The sequence below is a fragment of the Rousettus aegyptiacus genome, unplaced genomic scaffold (genome assembly GCF_014176215.1).
Source record: "Rousettus aegyptiacus isolate mRouAeg1 unplaced genomic scaffold, mRouAeg1.p scaffold_m13_p_6, whole genome shotgun sequence".
NCBI lineage: Eukaryota > Metazoa > Chordata > Mammalia > Chiroptera > Pteropodidae > Rousettus > Rousettus aegyptiacus.
The window spans coordinates 52193184-52212769 of record NW_023416309.1 but is presented as its reverse complement, the minus strand read 5'-3'; positions in this window follow the sequence as shown (position 1 = coordinate 52212769).

Below are 19586 nucleotides of genomic sequence, written 5' to 3'. Positions count from 1 at the left end.
CCTGAAATGAACAATCTGAAAAGGAAATTAAGAAAAAAATTCCATTTCCATCTAAAATAATAAAATATCTAGCAAATTTAATCAACAAGGTAAAAGACTTGTACAAGAAAAACTCTAAAACACTGTTGAAAGACGCTAAAGACAATCTAAATAAATGCAAAGATATCCATGTTCATTGACTGGAAGACTTAATATGGTTAAGATAATAGTATTCCCCAAAATGATCTACAGATTCAAAGCAAAAGAATGAAGCTAGACTATACTATCTTATACTATACTCTTAAAAATTAACTTAAAATGGATTGAAGACTGGAATGTAAGACCTAAAATCATGAAACTCTTAGAAAAAAACATGTGTGGTTAGCTCCTTGACATTGATCTTGGTGATAATTTTTTTTGGATCTGACTCCAAAGGCAAAGGCAACAAAAGAAAAATAAACAAGTAGGACTACATCAAATTTAAAAACTTCTGCACAGCAAAGGAAATTATCAGCAAAATGAAGAGGCAACCTACTGAATGGGAGAAAATATTTGTAAAGCTTATATCTGATAAGGGGTTAAAATCCAAAATATGTAGAAAACTCATACAACTTAATAACAAAAAAATATATGATTAAAAATTGAGCAGGAGATCTGAATAGACATTTTTTCCAAAGAAGAGTTATAGACAGCTAACAGTTACATAAAAAAGATGCTCAGCATCGGTAATCATCAAGCAAATGCAGATCAAAACCACAATGATATAGTACTTCATATTTGTTAGAATGGCTATTATCATAAAGGCACAAAATAACAAGTGTTGGAGAGGATGTGAAGAAAGAGGAACCTCTGTGCCCTCTTGGTGGGAATGTAAATTGGTGTAGCCACAATGGAGAACAGTATGGAGATTTCTCAAAAAATTTAAAAAAGAGCTACCATTTGATCCAGCAATTACCCTTATCAATATTTATCCAAAGAAAACAAAAATATTAATTCAAAAAGACATATGCACTGCTACGCTCATCACAGCATTATTTACAATAGCTGAGGATGGAAACAATCTAAGTGTTCATTAATGAAAAGAAGATGTGATTACACACACACACACACACACACACACACGCACAATGGAATATTATTCAGCCATAAAAAAATAAAATCTTGCCATTTGTGACAATATGGATAAAACTTGAAGGCATTTTACTAAGTAAAAAAAGTCAGACAGAGAAAGGTAAATACTGTATAATCTCACTTCTATGTGGAATTGAAAAAAAGCAAGCTCATAAATAGAGAGAACAGATTAGTGGTTGTCAGAGGTCGGGGGTGGGGTGGGCAGTGGGGAATGGATAAAATGGGTGAAGGGCATCAAATAGTACAAACTTCCAGTTACAAAATTAATTAAGTCATGGGGATGGGGGTTGTAAGGTACAGCATGGTGACTATAGTTAGTAATACTTTATTGCATATTTGAAAGTTGCTAAGAGAGTAAATCTTAAAAGCCCTCATCACAAGAAAAAATTTTGTGACTGCACATGGTGGTAAATATTAACTAGAAAATGTAGTGATCATTTCACAATATATTCAAATATTGAATCCTTACATTGTATACCTGAAACTAATATATTGTTATATGTCAATTATAGCTCAATAAAAAAAATCCAGAATACATAAAGAACTAAAACTCAACAATAATAGTAAACAAAACCAACAAACAAAATCAAACAATCCATTTTTTTTTAAATGGGCAAAGAATGTGATTAGACATTTCTCCAAAGAGGATATGTAAATGCTCAATAAACGCATGAAAAGACGCTCACCCAGTCATTAGAGAAATGTAAATCAAAACCACAGTAAAGTACCTTTCCTCACCTACTAGAATGACTATCATTAAAAAAAACAAAGAAAGAAGGAAGGATGGAAGGAAGGAAGGAAGGAAGGAAGGAAGGAAGGAAGGAAGGAAGGAAGGAAGGAAGGAAGGAAAGTGGGAGAGAAAGAAAAGAAAATAGTAAGTGTTGGCAAGATGTAGAGAAATTAAACCTTTGTGAGGAGAATGTAAAATGGTGCAGCCACTGTGAAAAACAGTTTGGCCGTTTCTCAAAAAGCTAAACATAAATTACCGAATGAACCGGCAATTCTGCTTCTAGTTTTATACCCAAAAGAATTGAAAACAAGGACTCAAACAGATAGTTGTATGGCAATATTTATTGCAGTATAATAGCCAAAAAGATTAAAACAATCCAAGTATCCATCAACAGATTGTGGACAAAAAGGGGGGGTCTGCGATAAATCCAACTGAAAGTAACTTCCCAGGGGGGCCTCATCTTAAATTCCTAACTGGGCAGGTCATGGCGAGTAGTCATGCCTCAGGCCTCCCACTTTCCTTAGGATTATCTCTCCCTTAAGCAAGTCTTGTCCATTGTTTTTGTGCATCTAGGTTAACACACCTTTGAAATGCCTTCTTTTCACACCCCTTGGAAGGATAACCACCCTCGTGGGAACACACACTGTTAACTATCCCGTGACCTTGCTTTCTCCCACATTCATGTGACCTTCCTTACATTCCATTCTTAATTCCAAATGCATAAAAGAAATTGCAAAACATTTCATACATTGACAAGATGAATGAACAAAATGTGGTATACACATACCGTGGAGTATTATTCAGCCATAAAAATAAATGAAGTTCCGATACAAGTTTCAACAAAGATGAATCTTGAAAACACTATGCCAGGTGAAATAAGCCAAACAGAAAAGGACAAATACGTCATTCCACGTACCTGAAATGCATAGAACAAGTAAATTTATAGAGACAGAAACTGGATTAGAGATTGGTAGGAGGGGGAAATGAATTATTGCTTAATGAATAACACAGTTTCTATTTGGGATAATGGAAAAGTTTTGGGAAAAGATAGTGGTGATGGTTGCTATGGTATAATTAGAAATATTTGGTCTTTGTCCCAGTTCCTGGCACAGAGCAACTAAACCCTTGTAATTTCCTGAGTGATAGGAGTGTCTTTTGTTATTCATAACAAGACCCCCTCCCCTTTCGATCATACCTGAGTTTATGCTAATGAAGTGACTTAGGGTGGGGCTCCTGGAGAGCTTCAGGATGGCAGCTGGTACCGGAAAGACTAAGCCATGATTACCATGATTAGAAGATTGGAACTTTGAACTCTACTCCCCACTCCTCTTTTCACCGGGACCATATCCGTGGGGCAGGGAGAGTGGCTGGAGAGTGAGCTCTATAAAAACTACTGAACAGTAAGATTTCAAGAGCTTCTGAGTTGATGAACACATTGGAGGAGGTTGGTGCACCTGGAGAAGTGATGGGGAGTTATTACTTAATGGGTACCAAGTTTCTGTTTAGGATGATGGAAAGTTTTGGAAATAGTGGTGATGATTGAACAACATTGTGAATGTGCTTAAAACCACGGCACTGTGCACTTAAAAATAGTTAAAGTGGCAAATTCTATGTGATATATGTATGTACTACAATATTTAAAAAAGGGAAAAAAACCCCTAAAGATTAGAAAATTGGAGAACTTATAAGTAACTGGTGGGGATGGAATTCAAATGCAAGTCTTTCTGATTTTATGGTCTATGTGTTCTTAGACATATACGAGATTGAACTGGCAGAATGATTGTTCACTTCGAATTTTTGAGCCAATAAGAAATAGAACAAAGTGGCCTTTACAGAAGATCACCCTCATGGATGGTTAGGCATGGATTTAAGTGGATTCCAGGAGGTCAGTTGAAAGGCCAGCTCTATAATATAATGAAGAGAGAACTAGAGTCTGGACCAGAGAAGTGATTATGAACATGGAAAGGAAGAGGGTGAATCCAAATATAGTCCAAGGGAAGAAATGATAGTCCTTGATGATGCCTGGCATGACAATGAAGGAGACCAAAAGTCGACCTTGGGAAGGCCAGAGTGGCATGCAGCTGTTGGCAGGAACGAGGTATTTGAAGAAGGCCTCTCATTATCCCTATACACTCAGGAATATGTTCTCATCCCCCAGCCACATGACAGCCAGAGTTCCCAGTAAAACTGAGTTCATTAATACTGGCTTCTGGGAACTCAGGGCTGAGAATAAAATCTTTCTATGCTCTCTCCCTTCTATGGAGACATTGACTAAGTTAACATATACACAACGAGAAATGGGAAAGGGGAGAAGCAAGTGTTCGATACAAAGGATATGTATTTTCTGTCCAGTTAATTAGAGTGGCAATACTTCACGCCTATTTTACTGTGTCTGGTCTTTTTAGGCACAACGTTCAAAGTCTGATCTGTCTTTTGACAAAGGGGCCGAGTTTTGTTGCTGCTGTTACATATGGACTCTAATATAAAGACAGCTAAATACCTATCGGTGTGTGGGATTAGTGCTGGAGAAGGAAGGTATGCCAGGCCAGGACAGGGTGGTGATGGAGGAGGAGCGGAGAGGGTTAAGGTTCCACCTGGCTCTGGCTTCCAATGCTATCTCTGCACATCTACGGGTAGAAGAGAAGCCGCGCTCTTCCTCCATAGCTGCTGCAGCTGAGGCGAAGCTGACAAACCATCTTCTTAGCTCTTGGAGACGCGGCAGAGCTGTCTGGAGACGCGATGGGTACTGATGCTTGTGAGGTAGTCCTCGGTTCTCACATCGCCCCCCAGAGACCTAAGTGATAGAATTTTAGAGAGCTTGCCGGGATTTTTATATTCTAACAAGCCAAAGAGAAGAAAAAAAAACAAAAAACAAAGCAGGTCTATTAATTCAATGAGAATTTTACATATTTATGCGCTCGATTGCCATCCCTTAGGACTCTCGAGGCTTTTCACTACAGGAAGGAGCATACTGAAGTTGAAAGATAATATTCCTAAAATTATAGCACAGAAGAGGTTTCTAATCCATTCAGCATGTTATACAGCAAAATAACAGATATGCGAATATAAAGGTTTATTGGTCTATCACATATGGTGTTATTGCAAAAACGAATCAGTTTAGATGTTCATAACACTTAGGAAAATAGCTAGAAATGTGATGATTATATTTCATCTCATAGACTTAAGCACTGTGAGAGCAATGATCACATCTGTTGTGTTCACTGTCATATTTCTAGTGTACAGCATGGGTACGTAGTAGGTGCTCATTATGTATTCACTGAATGGTAATACCACTAATGGTTTCATGTGGTGATGTCCATATAACCATTCTAATTGTATTATGGGTGAAAGACATCCTAAATGATGCCATCAGAGTAATGTAGGAGGATTTTAATGCATCGATGGGGAAAAAACATGGCTTCAGTTCAAAGACAATGTAGCCATGAATTTAAATCTAAAATAATTATGTTTGTACACATTTTAAGGTTGAGTAGTAAGTTAGAGTCTAATGTCAACTGGCTACTTATTTAACTGGCAGTGGAAAGAAGTCAGAAATTACAACTCTTAGCTGCTTTTCAAGGTTGCCTGTCTTCCCCCTTTACTTTTGGGAGGATTTGCTTTGTTGGACCTACCCAATCTGACTTGTTGGAGGATTCCAATTCATGCTATCTTGGCCTAGATGTGGCCAAATCTCTTCTATTTTTGGCTTGCCTGAGAAGAATAGGAATACTTCGAAAATACTCTCACATACTCCATTTCAGAACACATATCACATATCCTTGGTTACAGATAGCTCAGATGACACAGTCTCCCAAAGCAGCGTAGCTCCAACTGTAACATGTATAGAAATCCCTGCAGAACATATTACAATGCAGTTTCTCACTCAGGGGGCCTGAGGTGGGGCCTCCAGGTGAGGCTGATACTACTGGTCCACGAACCACACACTGAGTAGCAGACTAGGTTTTATGCCTCTCTTGTCTTTCCGCTCTACAAGAGGTAGGCATGACTTGGCTTCCTAGCCTGCAACAACTTTGAGTCTGTGACGCTGAAGTTCTGGTGGGATTCTCAGTTTCTTCCACCATTTTCTTCCAAGTCTCAGCTCTAGGTGTGAGCCCAAAAGACCATCCCCTTTTCTCTGGCCTACTCTACAGCTTTATCTTCTGCAGGGATAACCATAATCGCTATCCTCCGAAGTGGGAAAAGTCCCTCTCGTCTGTGGTTGGATTCTTGCCCTTGCCCGAGTTGACCTACACCGACTTTTCCAAGATCACATGCAACCTGGATCCCACTGGCATCTACTATTGTGGTTTCTAGATACCCAACCTTAGTCATTGATTTGTTCTGTTTTCCTGAGTCATTTCATAAGCTCCTTGTTAAGCTGCATTCTTCATTTATGGTGACAATTTTGGACACAAAACTAATTATGTTACCAGTCAAAGCCAGCAGAATGTCTCTCATGAATGTTGAGATGAATGTTGAGTTTCTTGACTCACAGCCCATACAACCTTTGCCCTCCTCTAAACTGCAGCTAGAATATTTGAAAATATGAATCCAATAATCTCTCTCAACCCCAAATGGCAGACTACTTCCTCATTCTGTCCCTGTGCTGGTGAGTAAGTTTTCCTAATCTACCCTTTGCATGTCTCCACTTGATGGAGGAGGTTTCGGCTCCAAACTGTTACCTCTTACAGCCTACGGCCCCATCCTCTCTTAGCCACATTTGTGGGTTACTAAAATCAATAACTCCTAGAAGGGCGACCATGGCATAGCACACTGGTTTACTCAGTTTATTCAATTCCAGCAACGGAAAATTTCCCTTCCTTATGAGTTCTACTCTGAACTAAGAGGACATTTTTTACTTTGTTTCCAGCATTTCCAGGTGTTTTTGTAGGGGTGTTTTTAGGTTGCCTACTCCTCCACTGCACCAGAAGCACCTTGCTTTCTGCACTCACCCCACAGGCCATCTTTCAGGTCCTCCAGTGTTCACTTCATCATTAGGATTTCAACATTATTCTTTACATTGGTAAGACCCTCCTTACTCAAACTTCACACCACAATGAAAAGCCAGTTACAGAAGAAATATTCCGATTCCTTCCATGAAGTCAGGTACATTTCCATCGTTCCCTTTACTCTTCTTGCATAGCACTTATCACAGTTGTACCTCATCAAGTTGGCCTCTCCTTCAAAAGCTCAGTTTCTTGATGGGAAGCCAAAGGCCATATTCATTTCATTCCACACTGTACCTAGTCCCCGGCACATTATGGGAAATAATGAAACCTGCATCCATTGAGCTCTTTCTGTATGCCTTACCACAATTTCATTAGCATCCCCATTTTACGTATGAAGAAACTGAGGAATGAAGAGGTTAAGTAAGTTGCCCAAGCTTATGAAGCAGATCTGAAATTAAATCTAGGCAGTCTGACTCCTACATCTTGAACTTCATTTTGTAATAGATGGTTGTTGTTCAGTAAATTTTTCTGGAATAAGTCTTCCTGAGGGCCCACGAGCTCCTGTGCTCCTTGCCAGAGCCAGCCAAAGACGTCTCCTTCCTTCATTTCCCCCATAATTCTCCAGGAATCCCCCATAATTCTCCAGGAATCCTCTACTTATGCACTTCCTGGGTGAGAGGCCTCTTCACCTCTGCTCATTTGCATGGCAGGGATGGGCGGTAAGCCCTGAGCTTGGTCATATCACTGGTCTGTCTCCTCCCCCAGGTTCTCTATGAGAACTCACTCAAGTGACACATAGAGAGGACCTGTCAGAACTCGATGGCTACTGATGAAGGCAGATTCTGATTCAGTATATCTAGAGTGGGGCCTGAGAGTCTGGATTTCTAATCACTTCCCAAGTGATGCCGATGTTGCTGGTTTGCAGATGACTTTTGTGCAGTCGGGAGCTGGAGCAGCATACCCCATTCTCTGAGCTCTCATTTCCGAGTTCGTATTTGCAGCTAATACTGTCTACCCTGTAACATTAACATAGAATAAGAGAATGTGTATCAAGTACTAGTGCTGTGATTGGAACATTAGGTGGTCAACCAATGGTTTAGTTGCTTTTCTTATTTTATTTTTCTAGACATAAGTCATTATCAAATCTGGAAAGATCTTATTATCTGACATTATAATACTTCTGCTAGAAATTAACACACACACAGCTATTGAACCATTTTTAAAAAAGAAATCCAATTAACGTATTTAAAATATTCATCTAACACTATGTAGTTTAAAAAAAAAAAGTCATCTTCACCCCTTTGAAACTGAAACTCACTCTCTAACCACCTAATCTCTGGATATTCTCTGCTGACGATGAATCACACTAAGGAGAAACTCATTGCTTCTGGGTTCTCACCATTACTGCAAATCCGTATATTGCCCAGAACTGTAGCTTTGAAGGTTGTTAGCTCCCAAGATTTCTATTATGAATTTGCACTTAAGCTTTGATACTGATGTATCTTTTATGCTTCCTATTTAATTATTTACTAAATACACTTTAAAAGCCGTCTATGAACCAGCCTTCCCCATGGTGGTTGTCCACTGCTCTTCCCTCCCTACACGTGTTTATGGCCTCCTGTCTTCCCACAGCTCTGTGCTGCACCCCCAAGTCGGTGTTCTGGGGAACCCTCCTAACGGACTGATTAAGGAACTTCTCTTGGTTTGGAACTTAGTTTCTGATATTCTGACTGACACCGAGCATGAAAATCACATTACCCTGGTTGTAAAGAACCTTCACTGGCCACCTGTAAAGTACAGGATTATGTGTAAAGTCCTAGTTATTAACGTACAAGTCCTTAAATTGACTTGGTTTTGAATACCTCAGAGACATTCTGGAACCATACTTCCCCAGCCGTTTTCTTTGGTCTCAGTCAATTGGATTAGTTCTTTTTGGCTGAAGACATTGAGCTACGGGGCATTTTTAATGTTTGCTCTCTACTTATGGAATTTATTAACCATGGAGGTCAGGCTGTGTTACTCTCTGTCAAAATTTAAGAGGTATCTCTTCCAGATTGCTGATTTGGCTAAATAAGCCATAAATCGATCCACCTTTGTTTGGCTTTTGAATCATTGTTCATCCTCTGGTATTTTTATGAATCTGCTCCAAGAGTTGGTTTGACATGTCACAGTGAAATTTTATATTATTCCACTTAATATCTTCTTTTTTTTTTTTCACATCCTGACTTGAAACACTGTCAAAGTGAGTTTACTAATTAAATGCTTCGCATGACATATTACCTTTTCCCATCTGCTTCAGAAAGATGTCACAAGGACAATGAGATGTTACATGTGAAAGCACTTGGATTGTGAAATATCAGGCTTTACACTCAATTATAAACATATATTTCACCTCATTTTGGTTATTACTCAATCACCCCACTGTATGGTGCTCAAAATTAATTGCCAAATGGATAAATGAAATCCATGACCTGTACTTCTGTCCCCCTTGCTAGACACAAAGGGGGACAGAGGTATAAGTTATGGATTTCTTTAGCAAATTTTACTCCAGTATCTTTTGATAAGGTATAAATATGTCTAAAATTAACTAACAACAAAGTATTTCAATAACAGGCTGAGACAACAAAGAAAAATATGGCATAGGATACTACACAATTAATGGTCAAATATATTCTGCATATAATTGCAGCTCTGTAATTTCTGAGGAGAGTGATGTCCCTTAGGCTGGGGCAGTGAGGTGGGAAATCTGAGAGGCTGGGTTTGCATTGGACCCACACGCATGTATAGGGATGGGTTAGTCGAAGGGTACTACACCAAGATGGAATGATAGCAGAAAAAAAAAAATGACTTATTTTTCTTTCAAGTTGGAGGAGAGGCATATAAATTCAACCGATTGGGCTGGAAGATGACTCAGGAAAAAAGATAATACATAGGGCTTTATTATACATTTAAGTTACCAAAAAAAAAAAAAAAAAAAAGGTTCTCTGGTTTTGTTTTGTTTCGTTTTTTTCAATGAAGAGACCATGTTTTTTTCATTTTTCTTAGCATAGAAAAACACTTCCTGAGGTCAGAGAGAGGGGTAGGCCATGATGAGAAGTCAATCGAGTTCTTCAGTGAAGGAAAAATAAAGATCCAGTTGCTGCTCGTATTTTCCTTCCCGTTTCGGGCGTGTTTATTTGAGGACAGGGTGGTAGGGCCGGGATGGTGGGCGAGGTCTAAGATCCAATGCTACAACTTGATTGCTTGTTTGAGAATCACTGCTCCAGCATTTTGCAATAGGAAATCCCCCATAGAGTTTTCACACAGTCAATGAATCCCGTTTGGAAAGAAATGTAGTCTCCATGTAGTATAAGAAATCATAGCCAATTCAATCCGATTCCACTCATTTCGATTCGACAAGTAGTTATCGTGGCCTCTGTGCTTTCAGTGTCGTTATTGTCATCATTGTCACTGCAGTCAGGAAGCCAAGGAATGAGGGAGCAGAGCTTAGAATCTGCTTGTGAAGTTAAGCCTTACACACAGCAAACATTTGTCCATCAGAGGAGACCAGGGCTACCTAAGTACCAAGATCACTACCAAGTTCTGTGGCTGTGCTCCAAGATTTCAGAGGACTGAGGAAGAAGAGAAAGGATTTACATTGGGGAAGGAAGTCCTGGAGCTGGCTTGGAGGAGTGGAAGCCTCACTAGTCAAAGTTTATGGTCCATGGACCAGAAACAGCAGCATCACCAGGGAGTTCGATAAAAATGCAGAATCTTAGGCCCCATCTTGGAGCCAATGAGTCAAAATCTGCATTTTAACAAGGTCCCTGGAGATTTGTATTTACATCACAGTTTAGGAAACACCTTGTTAGAAGACTCCAACTGAACTGTGTGCAACAATAAAAACTTCAGACAAACGGACCCCTTGGGAAGAGAAACGCAGGCCCTTGGGGTGCTCCAATTGTAGTTGGGTACTCCCCAGATTCCTCCATCTGGCAGCTCTCCTAGACTTCAACGGGCCTTGCATGGAGTAACCAAAGACAAGGTTGGCCTCATGGGCAAAGAAAGTGCTGCTTAATAGCCAACGCGGCGGAAATGGAGGACTATTTGGAAGGCCAGCACTGGCTTGGGAATAGCAAGGACTGGAAATGCTCTCTCTCGCATGGCTGGTCCTACACGTAAGTGCCTGCAGGTATGGATTTGAGCCATCGCTTTCAAAAGTTAAAAAACTTATACACCCACATGCCAAAAAAAAAAAAAAATACTCACCTTCCTGTTTCTGTCATATCAGTTCACGCTTGTCTGGTTTGAATTAGTGAGAGTGGTTCATTATGGAGCAGGGAGTGAAGAGACATTTTAATGGAATTGGCAAAACCCAAGCTACGATGCCCAACAGAAGAAGCTGGAGGTAAACAGCTCCGGCCTGGCTTCCTACCCATGCAAAGGGTTTCTTATGCCCAGGATTAATAGAGTGCTCAAACAGCCATAGAGATCATTTCGTAATGACTACCACCCCTTCTTCCCTCCCTCCCTTCTCCCTCTCTCCCTCCCTTCCTCCCTCCTTCCCTTTCCTCCTTCCTTCTCGCCTTCCTTCTTTCCTTCCTACCTTCCATAAGCTTTTAAAAATAATGTGGCTTCCATGCAAATCAAAAATAGCTGAAAGCTTGCCAAGGCCCAGATGTAATTGAAGATGGCATTTAAGCCTTTGTGTCCCCTCTGTCTCCAGAGATATCATCGTAAAATAAAAGACTTCATCAGGTAATGTTTTCTTCATTATTCAACATCTCAATTCCGAAGTGAAAAAAGATAATTAAGACATACGGTGCTGTCGACACATAGTTTATGAGGAGCTCATAGTTAATTAGTTATGGTAAAAGGTTTTTATATAGTCATAATTACTTTATATTTCAGAGGAAAAGAAGCAAACACACAAGTATTTTATTTTACCTGGTGACAAGTTTATCAAAGTGATGCTGGTGTTTTGATGCCCCTTCGGCATTTTCTTCAGACTTCCCAGGATACATGCAAAGTGTCATGAGGGGATTTTAACAGCACCGCTCTTGTTAACTTTAATAAGAGCTATGCATCTGAAATCCTTACACATCATCTTGCTGGAGTCTATAAGAAAATACCATCTTGGGATCCTGAATTTCCTTTGTCATCGACAGAAGGGTAACTGATAGAAGAACAATTCAGAGAATGGTTACAGTAATTTTGTTTAAAATATGAGACAAGACGCCTTCATAAGAATGCTTTTTGTATTCCGGTTTCTGGGGTCGGCCACTGAAGCAAAAATAATGCCAAAAATAATATACTGGGAAATGTAGCCTCCTATAATTTATTTATGGAAAATGATTTATAAAAGCTATCTTTTTACCAGGTGTTTCTGCTGAAGTGGTTATGCAAGATCTCAACCTAATTAAAAAATGAAAAGAACTTAAACATAAGGGTGATATTCTTGGTTTTGTGTCTGTACCAGTTCCTTAGCCAAGGGGAGAACCAGAACACCTTTGTCATGTCCTACACCCCCTTGGGGACCCTGGAGCACAGGTCGTCTAGCCTCTAGCAATGTCTACCCCTGAGACAAAATTACTCAGGTAGCAACATGTCCTGAGTGTTGATCTCCCAGGAAGTCACATGGCGGACGTACGCCTGGGGATACAATCAAGGTGTACTCAACCGTGGGGCTAGAACACAATTTCCCTCAACCTCAGTCCAGTGCTTCATTTATTACAACAGAAGACAGAAGCCTGAGATATGTGCTACAAAGGGCGATGAACTGATGCTCCACGGCACAGCGCGCAATTCAAGAGTCACCTTATCCGCCTCCGGGGTTGCCCGCGTCTAACCTTACGAGTTAACCGTGGGTCCATGCTTCCCTCTGCTCCCACAATAGTACTTGATGTCACAACACTTTTAGACAGATATACGAGAATAATGGTGGTTGTCATTTATGGAGTGTTTAGCGATGCTTGCACTGTATCACATGCTACATGGGTTTTTTTTTTTTTTTTCACTTAATCAAGGCCTTGCCACCTTCTCGATGAATGTCTTCAGTAAAGGTAATCACTCTTTCCAAGCTTTAGTTTTCTCATCTGTAAAATAAGAGTAATAATAGGATTAAGACAGATAAAAGATAGCAGAGGTGGGTTGTGGGGGATGGAGGAACTACCTGGTTAGATGTATGTTATTGTTGAAGTCCTAGTTTTAATTTTGGGTCGTGGAGTCACAAGTGCCTACTGCATTAAAAATAGTAACTAAATAAAAGCAGAGATACTTGGACCAATGATCCAATGATGAGGGTGTTTCAAAAAAAAAAAAGACATAAAAAATGTCAGGAGATTAGTACAATGCCAGATACACAGTAAAGGCTCAGTAAATACTAGTTATTATTTTCATTCTGAGACGGACTCTGTGAGTTAGGTACCATTATTGTCCCTATTTTGCAGATGATAAAATTCAAACTTAATGACATTAAATCACATAGCTAGTGCGTGGTAATGCTAGAATTTAAACCTACCTGAAATCTAGGCCCCAAACCCAAGTGATTACCTCATCAGAAGCAACTATAATAACCCTGAATCATCATCTCACGTGACTCTTCCCCCTTCACCATCCATTACGGCGGACATGCTGCAGAATAAGATCTAAGGCTTCTGGTTCCTTGGACTGGGCATTTGGCCGGCTGAATGTGGGTCTGGAGGGTCCTGGCATTGCTTGCTTCAACTTACCCAGCTTTCAATGTCTCCCAATTTATTGCTTATTTAAAGGATGGGTGGGGGGAGAAGGAGGCCCCAACTAGAACTTTCCCCACATTCTTGTTCTCTTAGCCCACCTGACAGGTCTTTTGCGATGAATGACAAGGTCTCGCCGCTCTGGGTTTTTTTCTCTATTATCTTCCCTGTGTGGTTTCTGTTGCCAACATTATTCTCCAGGATGCTAACATATTTTTTTTGGATAAATCACGAAGTGACCTCCTTATTTCCCTAGCTGGAGAAAAACCAGTCTTAGCATTCAGCCTCTCTGATATCCCTTCCACATTTCCAAGTGGACAAAAAAAAAAAAAAAAAAAAAAGGAAATGGATCCTTACATGGGTTTCAAGGTGGCTAAATGCAATTCTAGAGTGTGCCAATACATTACCTGTGAGGCTCTCTTTAGGTAGGAATCATGTTAATAAACTACGGTTTTCATAGCCAAACTGAAAAAAGTCTATTTAGGAAGCCTAATAAATAATATTTTATTTGGAGCACGTAGAGAGCCTGAATGAAGGAGAGCCAATAGTCTACTGTGTTGTCAGTAATGTGATTCATATCCTGCACCCCTTTTCCACCCTAAATCTTAACATGAGTTCTGCCCCAGATACGGAATTTTGACACAGTTATGCCTTAGTAAAGAAGAGCCCTCTTTAATCTCATTTCTTTGAGATAATTAAGACAATATTTATTATTTCTGTATATTTTTAATGGAAATATTTTAGCTATGATTCTAATCTCTAATAATTATCCCGTAATCTAGAAAAGAAATATAGATTTAGAATGACAAAAATAATGCTCGAAATAATCTCCTTTTGTCTCTTCTTAAAGGAATAAAAAAACAAAAGGTGAATGATTTCTAAACTTTGTGATACTTCAGCTCCAATCAACATCTTTAGCTTATTTATGTAGAGCACTGTAATATTTTTAATTCCTGAATAAATAATGCTCAATTAATTATATGAATTTACATTAATCACCAATGTAATTACAAAGTTGAAGATTAACCTGGAAATTTGGAAGAGCAATGTTTCTGTTAACTAAACAGAAGTAAATCACATAGGCAGGGCTCTTCTCGTGTTGTTTGGTCAGCTCGGTGCCTACAAAGAACAATATAATCTAGGAACATCTGACTTCGGTTTCTAATCCACTTGAGAAAAACTGTGGGATCAACCCTATTCTTGCTTCACTCCCACGTGTATACTTTGCACTTAACAATGAAAAGATCGTTTTTAGCCACAAAGGAAGAAAGAAGACTAGGTCCTTTCAGAACATTTTGTCAGTGTCTGACAATGCTCTTGGAAAGCCAGAGAATTGCTAGACCTGATTACTACCTAAGGGGACTAAGAAGTAGCTGTAATCTTTATTAGCTGAACCCAAATTAAAGACTCCAGAGGACAGGCTCGCTGGGACTGGGACTTGAATCACAGGGACCACTATCACGCTGAGGGTTCAAACAGCTGTATGAGAAAATGGGGGTGAATTCCAAAGTCATGGCAAGAGCTGGGCTGTTTGAGATGATAAGGAATATCATTCCTTAGCTATTAGTAAAAAGCAAGGGCAACCAGCTCTGATTTTATGTATTGCTACACTTAGTATACTAAATTTTATATACAGGGCTTGGGGGTTAGATTTCACTATGATGGACTGACATTCACGCATTTGGTCAGTCAGTTGGTAACCACTGTGTGTATGATTGTGTGTGGGGGGGGAGGGGGAGAGAGAGAGAGAGAGAGAGAGAGAGAGAGAGAGAGAGAGAAAGAGAGAGACTACATTTCATTGTGTGAGGTTCTAGATCTTGACTATCCAAAGATGAAAAAGTAAAACCCCAGCCTTCAAGCTGCTTTCACCCAGGTAGAAGTGATGGCCCCTAGTTTTCCCAGAAGAAAATTACAGCTTAGAGAACACAAGCTATCAGCACTGGGGGAAGAAACCACCACTTCGAGAATATGACTCCCTGAGCAACAATTTTCGTCTCATAGTTCACGTGCTGACCAATCCTAGGATCATAGACAGAAGTGCTTTGAGGGCTTCCTGTGGTAGAATAATGCATCTCATCCCCCATCTGCCAGGGTCACATTTGCTTCTTTCACCTCTAGGCTCAAGGAGTGGTATTTCCCTGATTGCTGATAGGGAAGAATCCACTGGAATTTAATAGAGTCCTTATTTCCCTTCCTAAAGGCCTGTAGCTTATCTTAGGTCTTAAACCTACTTCTAACACCTAATGAAATAAATATTCTTCCTCTGAGGTAGAGCGTTCATGGCCCTGGAATGCCATGAAGAATAACAAATAAACAAATGAAATTTGTCACATTAAAGCCAAGTATTGTATATTAACGACAGGAATTGCCAACATGCCAAGAACAAAGCAGAGCTCCCAGCACGTATTATTCATCTTATGCTTTTAAATCCATTGTGCTTTTCTTTAACAGCAGAACTTATTTTGTTATAAATTATTAGTTGTAAATTACTTGTTTAAAATCTAATGACTATTCATTTGAGTAAAGCACGAGGTAGATTTCAGCTGTAATTTAAAAAGCTACTAAATGAGCTATAATTCATTTACTATTAACATCCAAATTGGAGCTATAAATCATAAGAAGAAAATGAGTCATGGTCGCATCACAAGAATTAACTTCAGACAAATATTAAAGAACTAAATATTATTTTCAGTACATCGAGATGAACTATTATTTGCAACGCAACCACTTGTGGCACTCTATTTTATGATAGAAAGCACAAAAACACACGATTAATCCTTTCCTGGTATCTATTAGCATTAATCTAGATTAGTGTGTCCCAACCCTAGTTTGTTTCACTCTAGGGCATTTCAAACTACCTCAAGGGATGTTATGAAATATTTCCAAATTCCCTAAACAAGATTAATTTTAATTTACATTGATATTAAAAATAAATGTATACCATATGGCAGATCAGGGGAAAGAAAATACTAGAAAGTCATACTAATAACTCTGAAAAAGTTATTTCAACTCATTAGCCAATTTAAGTGAGGGATTTAGGTAACACTTCTTGAGCCACGAATTTTCGGTAAATAGGAATGCAGTCCTGGAAACCAAGAGAAATCTTAGGGTTTTAAGTCCTCAAACTGTATATTGAGGTCTCTTGATGAAATTCTTTTCTTTAAGATGAGCTGATTTCAGTTTCATGAACATTTACAGACATCTTTGCTCTCACAGTTTAGGTAGGCATACGTTTCACTTCTAGGTACCGCTTCCCGGTGTATCGTACCTCCACATTCAGCATCTCAGCTGGCAACCAACGCTGGTGAAAAAGAGAACGAAAAGGCGACCTCAGTAAAAGATCTTTGCCAAATTGAATCGCAAAGTGGAATAAGATTATACTACGCCACTGGGGCACTTGGGGAAAAATGAGAGTCGTGAAGGCGGTTACTTTGCTGTGATTTCTCCAGCACCAGCACCACATGCAGAAGCTAAACGATGCATGGACTTGGCCTCGCTCTGTCCAACTCCTAAATGAAGTAGAGGGAGTGACAGGAGTCGGTGGTAGAGGAGATAAAAGAAAATGTTTCACCGTAAATTGAATTTAATGTAAGCCGTGTGGGTAGTGGTCGCTGGGGAAAACTGAGTGCGTGGGCAGGTAGAACGCATGGGTAGAAACTACGGAGTTGAGGTTGGGGCAGTTTGAAATAACACCTACTGATGGAGGCATCTTTTGAGACTCAAAGGGAGATCCAGGGAGAGGCTCTCTCATTCTTTAAAAAAACCAACTCTCACACACAAGTTTAAAACAAAGACATTGTTCTTGTTCTAACACTCAGGGTCCTGAAGAGTATTTTTTAAGCCAAAATCTCATCCTCATATTTGATAATATGGACTCATCTCACATTCTGATTTTAATACTTATTCAGAGGAAGCTAATGAGAAATAATGTTTAGACAGTTTTAAGGTTTTGAGCATGAATATAATTGTAGTACCCTTAAAAGTGAATGAATTTACTGAAGGCATCATTATAAGAAGCAAAATGCTAAGAAGGCTTTTCATAATTTGGGAATTCTGGTTCAGATAGGGAATGTTACGTCTACCTACTGAGGAGCTATACCAGATGTGTATTTAACTCACAGACCCTAGTAGTAAAATGCAAAGCGAGATGGATATTTTTCATGCAGTTATGTAATCCGTTGAATCTCTTCCCGCAGGTGGCAGACACAGAACCTCAGACTTTGAAGGGCTTTCTGGCCCTTATATGGTGGCCAAGAATTATAAAACTAATTCTCGTTTGTTGCTTTGGTAACAGTTGTTCATTCAACGACTTTTGAAAACTCTTTGCTGTATGGTCCTGTCCTTCATAATGTCACAGTTTGGTAACATAAAGAGTTACACGAACAAATCATGTTAATACAATACAGTAAGGTCTGCAGAAGAAGCATGTGTACAAAACCCTAGAAGCTCATCAAAGGGAGTCAAAATCTCTTTCTAAAGGGGAGGTAGGAAAGCTGCCTCACAGAAAGCAGCACTGGGACTCCCAGATGAAGAGGAGGAGTTACCCAGCATAAGAGAAGGGCCTTCGAAGCAGAGGGAGAAGCAAATAAAAAGGCACGAAGGTGTGAAAAGGCAAAGAGTAGTCCAGGGAAGAGTGGGGTGATGGGTAGTTGCCTGGGGCTTGGATGCTTAGCGGACAAGCAGAGAATAGAATAAGGGTGAAAAGGGCAGCTGTAAGAGAAGGCAGGAGGGTAGGTGTAGAAGAGTAAAGTTCTGGGGGAACAATAAACGTGCTTGACAATACAAAAATCTCAGAAAAACAGTACTGGACTTGGCAGTCATTGTAGCCTGGTACTCACGCCCAATTCTAAATCTTCTAAAAGGTAGTTTTTGCAAGAGAACACCAGGCTAATGATAGAAATCAAAAAGCAAACCTTTTCCTCTTTAAAACTATGCTTTAGTTTGTTTGCTGAAACACACTTATTTTTTCTTGAACTCGTGGTTATTTTAATATTTGAAAATATTTGCCAAAAGAAAAATCTAGAAAGGATTTAGGCCTCGATTATTAAGAATTGCCAGATTTCCACAATCCTGTTGGAAAATTAAAAGACTTCATGTAAGTGAATTTAACGAAACCACAATCCACATTTACAACCAAAAACTTATGAACGAGACCAAATTTCACCTCCTGTGTTTCTTCTGGCTATAATCTTCCCAACTCCACTAAGAAGCTGCTGGGAAGTATGCCTATCATGAAAATTGCTCAATTTTCAAAATGATCTATGAATCATAATGGGAGTCTTGGTAGTTAAGTGTCTACAATAACATAAAAATACCTCCCAGCCCTTAAACAGGTGTTAGAAAGAAGTAAAAAAGGACTCTTACAATGGTCTTTTTTCATCCATTTAAATCCCGGTATACCAGACAGTATCAGAAAAAAAAAAAAACAGAAACAAAAAAAACAAACAAAAAAACAAAAAAACGAAAAAAACAAAAATAGAAACAAAAACAAAAAAACAGAGCATGGCTATAGTAAGATATATAAACTTATAATATAATAACATAATAAAATATAGGCCTAGTGCAGTGGAATCAGGCTGCTTGGGTTAAAATCCTAGATCTGTCACTTACCAGCTGTGCAGTCTTGGGGAAGTTATTTAACCTCTCTGTGTGTCACCTGCTGCACAAAGGCGTGCGCCAATAGAACCTGCTAAATAGGGTTATTGTGAGTGTTCTGAGCATCTTCTCTTTGCCCCTCCAGATGCTCCTCCAACTCTTCTTCTCCGGGCTTCTGCACCCTGGGACTTTGGCCCACAAGAGCGGCAACAATGAGCTCTCCGCATTCCGGCTTTCTGTCCTATTTGGCTAATGGGAGGCACCATGGAGAGAGCTGGAGGCAGGAGAGCCAGGTTGGGGTGTGTATTCCCCTCGCTCCCTCCCTGCCAGGTTGCCAGGGATGTCTCTCTGGGTACCTCCAACGACCCTCTCCCCTCGCCCCTGCAGGCAGGCCTATGGGTGGTAAAGGCTCCCTGCTGCCATTAAGCAGGGTGTCGCCCCTGATTGTGTTTTCTAAATCCCACTGGCACCTTGGTAAATATTCCTTTT